Source organism: Piliocolobus tephrosceles, chromosome 1, assembly GCF_002776525.5.
Source record: "Piliocolobus tephrosceles isolate RC106 chromosome 1, ASM277652v3, whole genome shotgun sequence".
In the NCBI taxonomy this organism is placed as follows: domain Eukaryota; kingdom Metazoa; phylum Chordata; class Mammalia; order Primates; family Cercopithecidae; genus Piliocolobus; species Piliocolobus tephrosceles.
In genome coordinates this window covers 87,327,985-87,346,980 of record NC_045434.1, presented here as the reverse complement: position 1 = coordinate 87,346,980, position 18,996 = coordinate 87,327,985, and the positions used below count along the sequence as shown (strand labels likewise).

Sequence of the window (18,996 nt, the reverse complement as noted above, 5' to 3'; positions counted from 1 at the left end):
GTGTGAAAACCAGCAGACACATCAGGCAGTTGAAATCAAGCCCCCAAATATTAGATATATTAGAAAGACTGCAAAACAATGATGCCTGCATTATTCATGAAACAAAAATTTGGAAGAATTCTGCCCACTCGGATGTTTTCTTAGCTTCAGCTTAACATTCAGGCTCACAAGAATCTCAGAGGCCATACTTGGCACCAGTCTAATCAGAAAGACATAGGATAAGAACTATAGCTTGCTAGCAGGACTGCATCAGGCATGATATTTCTATAGGAGCAGTCTCTGCAGCAGCAGTCCACACAGTAACTAGGAGATAGTCTCTTGGCTCTCCACCCCTCACTCTCTACTTGGGCACAGCCAAGGTGCATGTGGCACCATCCTGGAGCCATTATCTCTTGTAATAATTTAATGGAGCAGTTTCCAATGCCCATGCCAGGTGTATGCAAGTTATAGGAGTCACTGCATTCAGAGAAGCTCGAAGCCTGGCTTCTTCCAGATACTTAGTTTTCCCAGTCCAAGCGTAGTCCATCATTTAGGAGTCTTTTTTATGATATGCAGTGTTTGCTTAGTAAAATAGTTGACATTTTGTCATTAGAAGGCTCTAGGTGGTCAGAGCTAGAAAGTTAATTAAAGGTCAAATTATCATGCAGAAGTAGAAAAGGGTTTTGTTAACAATTTACACACCAATTGGAAACAAAAAAAAAAATGACAGAATAGATTTAGAGAGAGACAAATGAAATTCAGAAAAAAAAAACATTAAGAGCTCAATGGAAGAGTTTAACAGGAGAGCAGTCATGGGTGAAAAGAGAACTAGTAAAGTGGGAGATGGGGAAGAAGAAAAAAATTCAGAATATATAACAAGGAGAAAAAATAATATTTAATACACAAACACAAAAATATAACAAATAGAGTGAGAAGGTATTTTATTTTTAGTTAGAGGCTCAAAAGTAGAAGAGAGAGAAAATAGAGGCAATAACTGAATAGGTAATATTTGAGAGTTTTCCAGACAAAGTGAAACTCAAAAGTCAACAGATTCTAGAAGGTCTAACAATCAAACAAGATAAATAAAGGGAACTCCGTACCTAAAGACAGAATGGTAAAACTGCAGACAATAAAAAAAAAACAAAGACAAAAATAGTAAAGACAAAAAACAGGAAAGAAAGGAAGATTATGTTCAAATAAGCAGCAGCTAGATAATTGCCTGCCTTCTGAAAAGCAATAATCAAATGCAAATATCTTTAATATGCTGAAAGAAAATAACTGCCTCCTGAATTACATACTTAGTAAAAATAATCTCTAATAATTAAAGCAAAACAAAGACACGTTCAAAGAAAAATAGCTGAAACAGTTTTTCACAAGCAGACCAACACAAAAGGAAATTCTAAAGGATGTTTCTCAAGTAGAAGGACCATGATTACATATGGAAATTCAGAGACATGGCAGAAATAAAGAGCAAGATAGCAGCACATATGTTGTAAATCTAAATTAACATTAACTACATAAAATATGTCTAGTCTTCTGGGGTTTAAAAATATTAATACTTAGACCTAATAAATGAGAACAGCATATATATAGAGTGAGATTAAACGAAATAAAAGTATTCCAACATCCATATATTGTCCGGGATGAGGATAAGGGTATCAACTATTACTATGTTTAATAAATTAAGGATTAGCTGGACATGGTGGCTCACAACTGTAATCCCAGCACTTTGGGAGGCCGAGGTGGGTGGATCATGAGGTCAAGAGATGGAGACCATCCTGGCCAACACAGTGAAACCCCATCTCTACTAAAAAAATACAAAAATTAGCTATGCCTGTAGTCCCAGCTACTCTGTAGGCTGAGGCAGGAGAATCGCTTGAACCCAAGAGGCAGAGGTTGCTGTGAGCCAAGATGGAGGTACTGCACTCCAGCTTGGAGACAGAGTGAAGCTCTGTCTCAAAAAAAAAAAAAAATAAGGATTAAGATTGTAATTTTTAAAGTAACTGCAAAAGAATAGAAGCAACTTAAATACAATTAAAAATATATAAGGAAAAAAGTGAAGCAAAGTATATAAAAAAGTAAAAAGATATACTGTTATAATAGTTAAAAATAACCAATCCAAAACAGACAAGAAAAGAAATAGAAACAGAATAAGGAGAATAAATAGAAAAAGATAAAGATGGTAGATGTAAAATTAATATATATCAACAATTACATTAAATGTAAGTGGACCAAATTATCCAGTAAAAAAAATCCTGAATTATTGCTAGACTGGATTTTAAAATTAACTATATGCTGTATTTAGGAGTTGTATCTAAACCAGAAAGTGAGAGAAATGTTGGAAATGAAAGGTGAGAAAAGGAGCTTGATTGAAAACATTAACAAAAAGGTGGCTACCCTAAGGCAAAAAAGCATGACATCAGAATATACCTCTTAGAGAATATAGCCATTCCTTTCTAAATACTTCTTGTGCTGACTGGTTATCATAGGTAACAATATATGTTAATCTCTCTGCATTTGTCTAAATGCTAATGGAGTTAGTTCTTTGCAGTTGTAAAAGAGTAATGATCAGTCTTGTAATCATTATAATACTATTATTTGTCTGTTTAGACAAAGAGCTTTGGTATTTTCTTCTTTACTCTCCAACTATAAAGCTATGATAAACTAATAAATCTTTAAATATTACTTATCTTTAAAAGTTTTGCATAAGTGATTACTGTCATGTTATTTAGTGCAGTGATTTATTTTCATCCTTACTTCCTAATCTCCAAGCATTGCCAGGTACTTGAGCTTTTCCAATGTACATACATCAAAGCCAGCACAAGTCCAGAATCCACTGCCTCTGAGAGCTGATCCATGGGAATTCTTTTCCTAACATCCCCTTGGTCTCTAGGACTCTAATGACCAAAGGAAAGGGGATTGCTGTTGCTTGGCTACTATGTTGGTAGATATGATTTAAGGCTACAGTTATGTCCAGATTTACACTGTAGAAAGGTGACTCTGGATACAGTGTGGCAAATGGGTCGGAATAGACAAGACTGGCTGTAGAGAGGCCAGTTTTTGATCTGCTTATGTTAATGGAGGTGATGGATGGACCAGCGTAGTAGCAAAGTGGGAATGAGTCTGTAGAGAGTCCAATAAATTTAAATACTGCTATTCTTTGGAAATAAATTGTTGTGTTGGGAGACTGGGAGTGTTTAAAGAAGATGTCAACATCTGATTTGAGCAGCAGGATGCATAGCAGCGAGGGTAAGTGTCTAGGCAGGGGTAGAAGCAGGTTTTAGTGATCTGTTGAAACACCCAGGACAGTACACTACTCTTTGGGAGATGCTGGCTTGGGGCTGATCACTGAGTTTTGAGATAGAGGGGGGTACATGATGCTGACAGGGAACTCACTGGTGTGTTGAGTTTTAGCATCTGTGACTCTGAGATGCATATGAGGCCTCTTGTAAATTTTGGAGTTGAGAGTAGAAAGTACAGGTCTGTATTTTAGAAAAAGATTTGGGAATAAATGTAGCTCTGGTTGACATAGACAATATGTGAAGGTTTGTTGGCAAGAGCTAGTATGTGTCTTGGGTGTTGGGCAGAGAACAGATAGAACCAAAGCTCTTCCAGGTCAGTGTGAAGGGTGATTTCCTTGTTGGGTTCAAGTTTATGATTCAATCTGGACCTAGCTTGGCTTCTCAACTAGAGAAGAAGCATGATTCCATGTCACATACAACTCCTGTCTTTGAAAAAGTCATAATGACTCCCAGACCCAACATGTGGGGCAAACTCTCCAGATTTTTCTCTCTCTCTTTTTTTTTTTTTTTCCATTTAACATCTTTATGAGCAGATTTTTCTCTTCAGTTTAATCTTTCTAGGGAAAATTGGGGAAAGAAATATCTCTATTATTTGAACTTCATCAAAAGATCAATATGTTAATATTTCAGCCATTGCTATGTCTTTAAACCAGCTATTACACGAAAGTGTATTAACTGAGGAAACTGAATTCTCCCAAACAATGAAACATTGACTGCAAGCATTATTAATCTTTTGATATCATATATTCCTTCAAATATTTTATATATTTTAGAAAGCAGACAAATAATAGTATTATAATGATTACAAGACTGATCATTACTCTTTTACAACTGCAAAGAACTAACTCCATTAGCATTACCTTGATTCTGGCCTTTCATTTCCTCTTTCTTCATCTTCTTTTTTTGCCTGATATTCTGGTATAACATATTTCCTCTTTCTTCTAATTCTAATTCTGATTCTGCTTCTTATTTCTTCCCTAGATTAAAATTTTACTTACCTATGCTACCAGTTAGTGCTCCCTTCTCAGAGTCACTGAAGCAACAGTTTGAGGTTGAGGTCCTAAATTGAAGATTTAGGATCAGAAACAAGGAACCTGGATGAATTTCTGATTCATTTTTATATAGGAGTCTGTTATGCAGTTGGAAAGAGCTTTTTGTGGAATTAGAGTTTGAGCAGACAAATTCTGTTTGTCTATTTTAATATTTATAATTTTGTCTGGTAAAAGTCTTCTATAAAAACCTTGGTTCTGGATGTCTTTGTTAGCTTTTAGTCAATATTGTAAAAAGCTTCTTTTGGAACAATTTCTGTCTTTTTCAGTATTGTATTTCAATTGTTCCTCCAGGACCACACATAGGAGCTGGATTGGTGGTCCAGTGGTAGACTTCTCACCAGGAGACCCTGGTTCAATTCCTGGCCAATGCAACAAGTTTTGTTCTTCACTTCTCTATATTCTTTATACTTCTGCCCTACACAGGCTATCCCATGTTTAAGGGCCTTGGTTGTAGAGGCTTTTGACTGATGACAATGGTAACCCAAGTGATGGCCAATGGCTGAAGCATAAGATGTTCAGGAAATGATCTAATGATCTAGTGACCTTGCAATTAGAGTCAAAAGCCATTCCTGTAATCCCAGCACTTTGGGAGGTCAAGGCAGGTGGATCACCTGAAGTCAGGAGTTCAAGACCGGCCTGGCCAACATGATGAAACCCAGTCTCTACTAAAAATACAAAAATTTACCAGGCATAGTGGTGCACACCTGGAACTACTTAGCATAGTTTATCTTTGACAGTGGCAAGTGTTTCTGGCAGTTCGATACAGTTTTGAATATTGGTATGTAAAACTTTTATTACTTTCATCTATTCTCCAGTCAGATCCCTGGAATCCCGAAGAACCATCACATCCCTGATTCGCATGCTAGACCTTGGGCTGACTACTGGGTCATGCCTCACTATGGAGCAAGGGTCAAGAAGTGAAGTCCTGGAAGGAGAGAAGCTGTGGGGAGGAGCAGTCACCTTGGTGGTGTCAGGTGTCAGCAGCCCAAGAAAAGGGGAGGCATGTGGGGAGGAATCCGTGTGGAGATGAGGGGAGTGGCGGAGTCGTGGCTTTGGGCATAGGTGGCAAGTGGACCCTCAGGCCTGTACCCTGGACACCATGAACAGAATTAGTTAACGTTGTCACCTACCATGGCCTCCACGTGTTCTGTGAGCCCATTCGCTTTCCAAAGGGATTCCTAGCAATGTGTGTCAACAGGTGTTGACCTGACTTTTTTTTTTTTTTTTTTTTTCTTTTGAGATGGAGCAGTGCAACAGTGGCTTGGTCTCAACTCACTTCAACTTCCACCTCTCAGGTTCAAATCCTTACTTGGCAATACTGTGTTGAGGCCATTGAAACTGTCCCTATAAACTTTATAAAATTAATCAGGGAAGAAGGGAAGTGGAGAAACAAAAATAAATAAGCTTGCTGCACATTTGCATTACTCTGGAGGGCAGCCTGCTCTTGGACCTGCTTCCTCACAGTTCTTTGGTGCTCGTAGTGCTAGAATCAGGCAAGCCCTAGATTATAGTTCTCCTGAACTGTTCTATAGATAACAACCTGAACATTATGAAATGTTAAGTTTTCCGTTAGAGATATTCTTTCAGATCCTGTGTACCAGTGAAACTACTGATGTCAGCTGGTCTGAAGGACCCCACTGAGGAACTGACTCAGAATGCAGTTTCCACATCCTAATGATTTCATCCCCCTTCCCCTGACCAATCAACAACCTTAATATTCCAACCCCTCACCCTCCACAATCCCCTTAAAAGCCCTAAGGCAGAAGTTCTTGAGGAGATGGATTTGAGAGTCTACTTGTATCTCTCCCCTTGGCTGCCCTGTGATCATTAAATTCTTTGTTGCAAACTGCTCTCTCAGCATATTGGTCTATTACCGCACAGTGGGCATATGAATCTACTGCTTCTATAACACCAGAGTTGTTTTCTACTTTAACTATTTTGGGAATCTCTGTATTTGTTGAATAAATATTGTAATGCGATATACAATTTCTTGTTTTTGTTTTTTGCTTTTTGTTTTCTGTTCTCTAAAGAGGAATCAGGCTTTCAGGCAAACGATCTAGGAGACTTGATTTATAAAAATGAAAATGACAGATTACTTACATGATGAGGCACATTGAAAGGTCCCATCAAGTGGCAGCAAAAATTAAACCAGGATGATCAACTTCAAGACAATATCCTAGTAAAATTATTAGATTTTAAAGATAAAACATACTCGGGTCTCCAGGCATCACTGTGGAATAAATTACAAAAGCAACTGAATTAGATGGGCACTAACATACAAGGCAAGGTAACAGTGAAGCATCAATTTCAAAAAACATATATATAGAAAGCGCAGTGTGGCTGGGCTGCCCCAACCCCCAGCAGTGGGGTAGGATGGCACTAAAGTGAATCCAGAATGAATTAACCAACTTGCAGAGGGATCCTCCTGCCCAGTGCTCCACGGGGCCTCTGGCTGATAATTAATGACAGTCCTTGCCAAGGAGGTGTTTTCTTCCTGACCATCCACTTTCCTATGGATTACCTGTTCAAGCCCCCAAAGGTTGCTTTCACAATCAAAATTTATCACCCCAGTATCAATAGCAATGGCAGCATCTGCTTCGACATCCTATGGTCTCAGTGGTCTCTAGCATTGACTGTGTCAAAATTTCTCTTGTCCATCTGCTCACTGCCCTGCATCCCCAACCTCAATGACCCTCTAGTTCTAGAGATAGCCCACACCTACAAGGCCGACAGAGAGAAGTACAACAGACTAGCAAGACAGTGGACAGAAAAATATGCTATGTAAGTGCCTAGGCGGTTTTATGGAAGACATCATCCAAGAGAGGCTAGCAGACAGGTCTTCCCTTGAAATTCTGGGCTGTAGGCTGGGCCATTCAAAGCGTTGTCTGTTCTTCAAACAAATTGATATAGGAGTTAAAAAGAAATTATTTAGGCACTAGGGTAAGGAAGTCCTCGGTAAGGTTTCCCTTTTAATGAAAAGGAGCCCCCAAATAATTTCTTTTCTAACAAAGAGCAGCCTGTAAAATCGAGCTGCAGACATAGATAAGCAAGCTGGAAGCTTGCACAGGTGAATACTGGCAGCCGTGCCAATAGGACAAGGCTACCTGGGGGCTAGGCATGTTCAACATGGTGGCTCCATCTTCCCTTTTCCTTTGTAACCACGTGTACAGTAAGGAGCAAACAACATGGCACAGGTCAAGTAGAAAACACATTTGCATAATAAGAAGATTAGGGCAGGGTGGCCAGCTTCTTCCAGCACTAAGTAAATGTCACATCTGGTCCAACCAATCTTTGGGTCCTATGTAAATCAGACACTGCCTCCTCAAGCCAGCCTATAAAACCCTGCGCACTTCACCACAAAACCAGAAGTTCCAGTCTGGCAACCCTCTCTCTCAGGAGAGACAGCTATTTTCCTTTCTCTTTCTTTTGCCTATTAAACCTCCACTCCTAAACCCACTTCTTGTGTGTCCACATCCTCAATTCCCTTGGTATGAGGCAATGAACCTTGGATATTTACCCCAGACAATGATGCCACTTCAAAATGTTGGTCACCCACTCTCTGCAGCTGCAGCATGTTGGTGCCATTCTCAACAATTATGGCTTTGACTATGCCACATTTTTGATGCCAAATCAGCACCCATAGTTGTTATGATCTGCAGCCTTCCTGGTGACACTGGAATCTCTCTCTCTGCCCCAGTTTATCTGCTGGTCTTTTGGGGAGCTAGGCCCTGCACCTCTCTCCAACCCAGCCTCAAATGGTGCCACTGCTCACAAAAGTACCACACCAGGTCTTCAGCCTGGTCCCTCACCACATACCCTTTGCCTTTTAGAACTCAGTGCCATCCTGGGTAACCAGGGCAAAGCAGGATTTCCTCACACCCTGTCTGCTGCACAACAACAGCCTGAGGAAGCTCAGCTCATGCTGGAGGGAGTTGGGAACAGTGTCACTGGAAGTAAAGGCCTTGACCTGCAGCTTCCACCAGTCTTATTCTCCATTTGCCACATGCTGGCATTTCCCCCCTAAAACAAAGAAGCAGCAAGTGGAAAATGTTAAGATATAAAGCACATAACACCCCATAAGACATGACTATGTTTTTAGAAGCAAGAGGAAAATTATGAAACCTCTAGAGGTTTGGGTTATATTTTTCCATATGATGAGGATTTTCACCACCCCTGCTCCTCCCACTAGGAGCCTACACTAAGTTCAAGTGTGAACCATTCACAGATTAGAACACAAGGAGGGAGAGAGACTCCTTGGGAGGATCATGAGGTCAGGAGATCAAGACATCCTGGCTAACATGGTGAAACCCCATCTCTACTGAAAATACAAAAATTTAGCCAGGGGTGGTAGTGGGTGCCTGTAGTCCCAGCTACTTGGGAGGCTGAGGCAGGAGAATGGCATGGACCTGGGAGGCGGAGCTTGCAGTGAGCCGAGATCGTGCCACTGCACTCCAGCCTGGGTGACAGAGCGAGACTCTGTCTCAAAAAATGAAATAAAATAAAATAAAATGCAATTTACTCATTAAAAACAAGAAAGTGAAAATTAAGTATATTATATCCAACGAAGCTCTCTTCAAGGTTCAAGGTACAAGTTACAAGGAATAGCTTTGCTTAAACTTCTCATAGGCAAGGCTCAACCAAACTATGACTCAAACCTTGACCAAATGCCCTCCTGGGCCATGGGAAGATAGGTAGTCTTCTGAGGCATTATCGTAAGACTCTTTCTGACTCATCTCTTGTGGGGGCCTCCTTGTCTTGCAACAGGCTACCAGCAGGCAGTTTCTCACCCGTTTCTGATAAGGCATGGAAATTTCCATCTTGCCTCAATTCCCTCAGTGGTACAACTACAGACTATAACTGCCTAGCTGCAATATAAAATTGGCCCCTTCTTGACAGAGCAACCCACCACTTGGGTTGTCATCTAGTAACCCCAGTTTGGTGTCATGCTGTGGAATTATGGATATGGGGAGCTGACAACATACTAATCTTTCTTATGCATAGATATCCCCTATTACTTATGCTGTGTGTGTAAGTCCATGTGTGAGCCATTCACAGATTTGATGCCCAACATGGGACCAGTAAGGTCACAATGCCTTCTAGGAGAAAAAACAGAAAGAACTGCCTGGGGCCAGGTTAGCAGGCTTGAGAAGGGCATCCAGGATTTGATAGCAGATATTCTCTCTCAAGTAGTAGGTGTGAGAGGAGAGGAACAGTCCTCCTACTGTCTTATGTGTTAGTGAATATTTGGAGGCTGAGCATTGACAAGGAGGACTTGAAACCAGCCACCCAAATGGCGTTTTTTGTTGTTTAAAATTCATTGAAACTGAATGGACAGGCTGGGCATGGTGGCTCATGTCTGTAATCCCAGCACTTTGGGAGGCCGAGGCAGGCGGATCACCTGAGGTCAGGAGTTCGAGACCAGCTTGGCCAACATGGTTAAACCTCGTCTCTACTAAAAATAGAAAAATTAGCCAGGCATGGTGGTAGGAGCCTATAATCTCAGTTACTCAGGAGGCTGAGGCAGGAGAATCGCTTGAACCCAGAAAGTGGAGGTTGTAGTGAGCTGAGATCGCACCACTGCACTGCAGCCTGGGCAACTCCATCTCAGAAAAAGGAAAAAACAAACAAACAAACAAAAACCCAAAAACCTGAATGGACAGCCTCTTAAAACCATAAGCAATTGCAGAGTTGTGCTTCCTGTTGTGTGCCTGCTCTCTTTGTGCTCCTAATTCTTCTCTTCCCCTCAACCTGACTCAGGTACTTTAAGGAAAGAAGTCTTTCTACTGCTTCTTGATGGCTGGTCACACCTCCCTGCACTCCTTGAGCTCTCAGTCAAGGCAGTAAGATGTTCTCCTGGCAGGTGCTGTTGTAACTAAAGCGCATGTGTTAAACTTCTTGGTATATGTTCCTGCAGAGTGTGAGTTCAACTGACAGAGTTTGGGTAAAACTTTCAGTAAAGGGGGAAAAAAAAGTTAAAGTTATGAGTGAAGCCTCTGAGCCAATTCAATGTATAGTTGTGAAAATGTGTCCTTGAGATTGATGAGTTATATGCTTCTACAATGAATGGTCTTAAACTGTTAGAGGAGATTCTTCTGTTCAGAGTACCATCGTGAGTAAAAAAGGGCTAATGGGGCAAAAATCCCTTAACATTTGCCACCAATGAATGGGTCAGAATTTAGCCTGAGTGCCTGTAGCCTCTGATGTCTAAGTTTCACCGTATAAATAATGTCCTGTTGGTTGGCAAGCCAAAATTTTAAAACTCAACTTCTCTGACTGCAGTGTTATCACATCTCTGCTAGTAGGAGTGACTGATAAACCCCACCAAAATCAATAGCTTGCTTGCCAAGTAAAGGTTCTTGGGACTATGCCAGTGAATTCACAATGTTCAGTTCCTCTGGCGGCCAAAAGGAAGACAAAAAACTAAAAGCTACTGCCTCTCACAAAGTAAAAGACTCGATTTCTGATACAGAAGCCACGATTGCATGTCAGATTTGTAACTCCTGCCAAAGTTTGGCCTGTTTGTTTTGGAGAAAGTATTATTGCTTCACTGCTTTCTGGCTTCCATACTTTTTGATAAGAAACCTATGTTATGGTTAGAATTAGAAAATTACAGAAATAATACTCAATAATAACCTTCATTTCCTTTAACTTGAACTCTCCAAAATAAACAGTACTTATAATTTGTTGTATATAATTTCAAAAATGGTGGAATCAGAGTACTAACTGACAGTGTCTGGCCAGAGGACCAAAGAATTGCCAAATCTCATTCTGCCAATAACCTAGGTTCTCTGGTGGATGTGGGGACTACTATAAAAGATATATACATAGATAAAACTGACAAGGTATAGATAATCACAATTTACGGCAGGGCTTGTGCCACAGTGGAGGGAATTCCAGTAAACCGTATCAGAGGATAAGGCTCAGCTCAAGGCCTTAGGGCTTTTTCTTCTGTCTAAGCATAAAATAACCTTTATCAAACTTCTCCAAATGAATCTGATGACTGCAAGTTCTGAGAAGAGAGAACCAGAAAGAAGTCACATGGAGTGGGAATTGAAGGTTAGAAGCTCCCCTTAACACCAGCCAAGTTACCAGTTTTGATGCTCTGGTAGAAAAGGGGCAGTAATAGCCACACCCCTTTGTACAATATACTAAGTCCACAAATAGTAACAAACGAGCTCAGTACCTGTCCTGGTACGTGAAGAATAAGAAGAGAAAACCTAACCTGAGTCTAGGTTTCCTCTTTGTTATTAAGGATTGGGGGAGAAAGAGAGGAGAGAATTTGCCTGCCTTTTTTACATAATTATTTCATTCCAATTTTCTGATGTCACTCCAAGTAATGCTAAGGGAGAAGTTTATTAGGCAAGTCCTTCAAAAGGCTATTTGCTTCCCATTTTCACTCCTTTCATGTATCATGCTGGCCCAGGAAATGGACAAGTTAGTTGGCCAATGAAATGCCATTTTAATATTACAGCATAGATATCTGAAGTATGTGACACCACACCATAAATTCAGTTATCCTAGTGCTACACTATCTGAGAGGTTACCAATGCCTTCCCATTATCTTTAATTTACCTTTTGAAATCACATATGGTTATATACATATATACACACACACACACGTATACGTATACACATGTATACGTGTGTGTATATATAGTAACATGTATTACCACACAGTTGAATGTAACTCTTCAGGTAGTGTTATACAGTGGGCAACATATTGACAGCATAAGCCAACTAAATCAAATGTGAATAATGTAAGATGTGAAACATTATTTTATTATAATTTATTATTAAATTATTATTAAATTTTTTTGAGACAAAGATTTATAGGGAAATTGATGATCCAATAAAGAGACTTTCCTCCACTAGTGTCTTTTTCAAAGTAAAGTGGCCATCAAAATGAAATTAAGTTATGAAAATTTAAATCAAATTTAAATTTCATCAAAATAAAAATTAAATTATTAAATTATGAACACAAGCCCTCTCTGGTTTTGAAAAATCTGCTTTGGTTTCAACCAGCCTTAGGTCTTTAGGCGCCCTTGCCTTTATTACTGGTGACTATTTGCTCTGCCAGCACACCCAAAGATGGGTTTTGGGACCCTTCTCTGCACCAGGTGTCCCAAGGGCCTAAAGTCTCAAGCATACCCATGAGACTATCCAAGGAACAGCACCACATTCACAAAATTTAGACCCAGTGAGAACACTGAGTAAAAAGTCCAGGCTTACATTTTTATTACATTTATTAAATTATTTTTCTATTGTGTCCAATCTTACCTGGAAGAAAAGGATAGATGCCAAAACAGGAGAGAACAGAGAGACTATTGAATTCAAGTTTGCTGAAATTCTGGGAAGTTCTTCCAGCTTTGCCATCTCTTGCAGATTTATAGTCTAAGGGGAAACTGACTATGAAGAAATCCTTTGATGATAAATATAGCTTAACATTATGTCTAAAAGATTGATACTTTCTAGCGTTGGTTTTAAATGCTGGGGAAAAGATACAGTGTCACACACTTTGGGGCATGTAATTGGTGCTTATATGTTGGTGGACTGTATACATCGGAATCTTAAATTCACACTAAATTTCACTTAGCAGTTCCACTATTTGGAGTTTATCCTAGATAAATAGCTTAGATTTTAGGATCGAAATTAACTCCATTTCTCCAGTAGCCTTGGAATAATTGAGCCACAGCGGTGGTACATGGCAAACACAGGAAAGAACAATACCACACAGTGAGGCCAAGACCCCGTACCCTGATTCGGAATCAACTCGTCTCGGCGGTGAAAGCGTCAAACTTTAGCCAGTAGACTACCAGGAAACTACAACGCACGTGTTTTTTTTTTTTTTTTTTTCCTCTCCTTCAATTGTTTCAGCAGAAATTATGCTGACATTGACCTCTAGAAAGCTCCATCTACCCTTCCTGGCGCCATCTGCCCATCCAAGGAATAGTCCCAAAAGGCCGTCCTCTCCCTGCTTTCTCCAAATTGCGAGCCCACACGCGACGTGTCCAGCCAGTGGCGCTCTCCTTCCCGTCCAGCCAGTGGCGCTCTCCTTTCCGTTCAGCCAGTGGCGCTCTCAGAAGACCTGCCAGGTCTACAAGTCCTGGAGCGAGTTGCGACCTGGAGCGAGTTGCAGCGTCGCGGCCGCACGGCAGTGCGTGGAGAGACGGTCGCGGGTTGTCGGGGCCGGAGCGCACGAGGTTCCCGGGAGGAGGGTGGAGCGGGGAGGCGCCCGGGGTGAGACCGTGGCACCCTCAATATCATAAAGGAGTCAGACTCCTGCATTCCCGACATCATAAACGACTCAGACGGATGCGGAAACCGAGACGGCCTGGATGGAAACCTCTTTCAAGGAAGACCCCAGAGCCCTGAACGGAATTCCGGATATTTTCTCTACAACGTACTACACATGCCTTTTCCCACGTTAGTTAATGGCAACTCCACCCTCCACACGTTCAGGCCAAAAACTCGACGAAGGTCTTTCTCTCATGACCCACATCCGATTAGTTAGGAAATCATGTTTCTTTTTTTGGTTGATTTTTTCATCTTACTTCCCTCCCTCCATTCCTTCTTTCCTTCCTTCTTCCTTTTTTCCTAAACAAGCTAACATAAGATCATGTTTCTTTTCAGGTTAATTGCAGATTTTGATCCCCACAACTATTCTCTTTCTTGGTCTCTGAATTTTGGCAAACGACAAGCAAGGCACAGAGATAGCTTCAATTCGCTACCAGACGTTAGGGTTTTAGGCTGCCGTTAGAGTGTGGCCCTGCAGGTCCAAATCGGCCTCTCTAGGACTGTCTTCTCGGAGACCAGCGGCAGGACCCGGCCCCTCTCCGCTCGGCTTCTCTCGCCGGGTCCGCAACCCTGCACCTCTTTCCTGTAACCTACAGGAAGCTCGGCGGGGGACCAGGCATTCAATTGGCCAGGAGTTCTCGAGGCGCAGGTGCGGGTGTGCGGGGACGCGCGTGGTGAGTTTGCAGTTCCTGCCGGCTCCAGCAACGTCTCGGGTCAGTTCGAACTCCGAAGGCGCCAAGGCAGAGAGAGACCGGTAGGCGAAGGGCAGCCGCACTCTTGCGCCCTGTTTCAGCCCTCTAGTCTCTGTTGAGTGGAGTTTCCATCTCTAGTCTCAGCCAAAGCAGGCACGGCGGACAACCTTGGCCTGGCAATCAGTGAGTATGCAGTCCCTTCTCCGTCCCGTCGGGCACTTGAACTTGTGCCGTTGGATTGTTTCTCCCCAAGTTTTCTATGAATTCCAAGGATGCAACTGATAACTATTTAAAAACTGCCCTTATTTGAAGAAAGAATACTTTAAAGTCTTAGCAAAGGAAATGTTCTAGATGGGTTTTAAGTCGAGGACTTTCAAGGGTGAGAAGAAAACAAAAATCACTAAATCAGGGAACACAAATACTGTTGAGAATGTCTCACACACACACCAACTACACACTTCAAGCAGGTAGGTTGTACACTTAGGTTGGGCCCATCCTATTTTAAGTGGATTGTTGGTGGACTTTAACCTGAGTCTAGAATGAATATTTTAATTTTGTTTTTAATTTAAATACACATTCCAAAGAATATGCAGAAAGCGTATAAAGCCCACCTTATACCATTTTAACAAAAACGGCAAAAGAGATAATATGTGAATGACAGCCTCATAAAATGATCTTTAAGTACTGTTTGTTTCCACTAAAGTTTTTCTTCCTACACAGAACAGAAATTGCAAACCAAACGTTGAACTTCATGCTACTAAGTAACAGGAAAAAAAAAATTCTGTGGCAAAAAACAAAACAAAACAAAACAAAAAAAAACACCTTGAAAATGAACTTTTTTTTCAAGGAAAATCTAAATTCATTGCTGAATGTTGCAGACATTTTACCTCTAGATCACCTCTAGATCAACTCTTAAGGTAACTGGAGATTTATTTTCTCTTTCAACAGAGGATCTTTGGCTAAGGGGTCAACCATTATTTATGAGTGCATGTGTCCTCTAGTGAAATGAGGGATATTAAGTGACAGCATGTCTTGATTTTCATGGTGGCACCACAGGATGTACACATTTCAGGTTTATTGAGTTGTCAAACCTGGAAGACTTACTATTAAGCTATTTATTACTATAAACAAAACAGTGTGAACATGGCGTATATTGATAAATGAAACTGAAGTGAGACACCTAAAACAGATCCTTGTTATATGCCCAGATGATTTTTTTTTTTCAAAAAGGCGCTAAAGCAGTACAATGGGGAAGAAGAGTCATTTGAGCAAATAGTGCTGGACCAACTAGATATCTCCTAGTGAGGAAAAAAATCTCAATCCCTACCTCACAACATACACAAAAGCTAATTTGAGTTTGATCACAGAACAAACCATGCAATCTATAAAGTTTTAAAAGAAAATGCATGAAAATGCTATTATGACTTGGCAGAAAGCAAAGATTTTCTAAATATTACACAGAGAAATAAGTAAAACAGAAAAATGATAAATTAGACTTTATGGATATGAAATGTCTTTTCATCCAAAGACACCATTAAGTAAATGAAAAGGCAAGCCATGGACTAGGAGAAAATATTCACAAAGCATATTTAACCAAGAACCCATATCCAGAGTATATAATTAGCTCTGGCAATTCAGTATTAGAAATGGAAACACTCATTTTAAAAAATGGGCAAAAGCTTAAACAGACATTTCAGACAGGAAAATATACTAGTGGCCAGGCAGTTCATAAAAAGGGAACTCAAGATCATTAGTTGTGAGAGAAGTAAACTTAAACAAGATTGAGATACCACTCTACCATTTTAGCATGGCAAAATTATAAAGCCAGAAAACACCAAATCTTGGTGAAGATGTGGAAAACCTAGAACTCATACATTTTTAGAGGGAATGTAACATGTTATAATCACTTTGGTTTGACAGTCTCCTATAAATTTAAACATAAACATCTTTTTTTCCCTAGCAATTCTTCATCTAGATATTCTTCAAAGAGGCTTTAAAACATATGTACACACACACACACACACACACACACACACACAAATTATAACAGGAACGTTCATAGCAGCTTTATTCACAATACCCAAAACTACAAACAACCTAAATGTCTATTATCAGGACACTGGTAAATAAACTGTGGTATATTCATTCAATGGAATACTATTCAGCAATAAAAAGGAATGAACATCTGATATACTCAACAATGTGAATAAAACTCAGAGACATTATCAAGAAAGAAAGAACTGGACATAACAGTGGGCATTCTCCATGAATCCATCTACAGGAATTCTTAGAAGCAAAACTAATTTAAGATGCAAAACATCAGCACAGTGGCTTTCAAAAATAATGCAGAGGAAAATGACAATGAGGAAGATCATTCTGCTTGATTATTAATTAATCGTCAACCATATCCAGACACAGCTAACACTGGCAAAATGAAGTAGACTACTTTTTTCTTTTCTTTCTTTTCTTTTTTTTTTTTTTGAGATGGAGTTTTGCTTTGTTGCCCAGGCTGGAGTGCAGTGGTGCAATCTCACCTCATTACAACCTCCAACTCCTGGGTTCAAGCAATTCTCCTGCCTCAGCTTCCTGAGTAGCTGAGATTACAGGTGCCTGCCACCATGCCCAGCTAATTTTGGTATTTTTAGTAGAGATGGGATTTCACCGTGTTGGCCAGGCTGATCTTGAACTCCTGACCTCAAGTGATCTGCCTGCTTTGGCCTCCCAAAGTGCTGGGATTATAGGCATGAGTCACCACGCCTGGCCTAAGACTACTCTTATTAGCCCCATTTTACAGAAGAAAGAATGGAGGCACATAAAGTTTAAGTTATTTATCCAAGGCCACACAGGGGCAGAACTAGATGTACAAACCAGAATACAGGTGTGGTTTGAGCACAGATCAGACCCAGTCTTTCTTCTTCTTGTGCTCTAATATCTTGAGCACAGATTAGACCAGGTCTTTCTTCTCCTCAGTTTTAGGTCGTTCTGGTTTTCTCACCTTGTAGGGGAGAGAAAGGAGAGAGAAGAAGGGAGAAGGCAAGAGAGGGAGGGAGTGAGGGGTGGAAGCACAAGGATCTATGGCCGTCAAAGAGCACAGCAGGAAACTACTGTAAATGTTGTTACATCAAGGGTTATACAAGTTTCTGGGAGACTGAACTGTTGGTCTGCAAGTTGTGGATTTTATAGTGGTTAAGCATTGTGCTGAGATCAGAAAATGAAATTAAGAAGAATTATAGATTTAAAAATAAAAATAAAAACACGTTTCTGGAAGAAAATGCAGGAAAATATATGCACAATTGTAGGGTAGGAAAGGTGTCTTAGAGGTCACAAAAAAATAAGAAAATTGGATTTCATCAAAATTAAAAACTGCTACTCATCAAAAAATTACCACAAGAAAGAAGGCAAGCCTTCTTAAGACTGGGAGAAGATATTTGCAGTATGCTTATTTGAAAAATAACTCAGATATTGAATATTTAGAGAGAACTTTTAGACATTAATAATAAAAGCCAAGCTATTTAAAAATGAGCAAAATACATGAATAGACTTTCTTCACACATACAAAATTTCTAAATGGCCAAAAGACATAAGAAAAAATGTTCAAAATCATTACTCATTAGGGAAACACAAATTAAAACTTCAGTGATGAGCTACCTTTATGCACTGCTATGGTCTGAATGTTTGTGTGTCTGCATCCCCCCACCAAATTTATTTGTGGAACTCCTAATCCCCAAGTTGGTGGTAATAGGAGGTTTAGGCCCTTGGAAGCTGATCAGATCATGAGGACTCTGCCTTCATGCATAGGATTAGTATCTTTATAAAAGAGGCTGAAGGGAGCTTTTTTGCCCTTCCACCATGTGAGGACACATGGAGAAGGCACAGCCTATGAATCAGAGAGTGAGCCCTCATCAGACACAAAATCTGCTGGCACCTTGAACTTGGACTTATTTCCCAGCCTCCAGAACTGTGAGTAATAAATTTCTGTTGTTTGTAAGCTATTCAGTTTAAGGTATTTTAACAGCTTGAATGGAAGAATCTTGAAAGACAAGAAGTACTGACAAGAATGTGGCGTAACTATACTCTCATTGCTGATGAGAAGGTAAAATAGCACAACCATTTTGGACAACTGTTTGGCAGTTTATAATAGAGTTAAATTTAGACCTACTCCATGACCTAGCCACTCCACTTCAAAGTATAAAGAAACTCAAGAAAAATGAGTGCACATGTCTACAAAAAGAATCATACTAGAATATGGCAGCTTTGCTCATGAGAACCAGAATAGGAAATAACCCAGTCAACCACACAGAAATAATTGTCATTAATAACACCAAAATAATATACTGAAAACATGGATGCATATCAAAAACATTATGCCGCATGAAATTAGAAGTCAGACACAAAAATATATATTCATTTATGTGAATTTCAGAAACAGTCAACATTCATCTGTGAAGATAGAAATCAGAATGGTTTGCCTAAGTGAAAGGAAGGTAGGTGGGAATCTAAAGGAGGTTATTGACCTTTCTGGGCTGATGGAAATTTTCTATAACTTGATCTAGGTGATGGTTACATTTCTATGTCCTTAAGATTTGTGCATTTTACTCTATGTGAATTATACTTCAATAATGTACTATTAGCTCCCCTCTCCCCACCAAAAAATGGGGTGGGGGAGGTGGAGGATGG

General features: G+C 40.2%; 1 pseudogene; it reads left to right on the top strand.

Annotated features, from left to right (window-relative positions):
* Positions 1-6,706: 6,706 nt before the first annotated feature.
* Positions 6,707-7,118, top strand: LOC111543587 (annotated as a pseudogene).
* Positions 7,119-18,996: the final 11,878 nt, after the last annotated feature.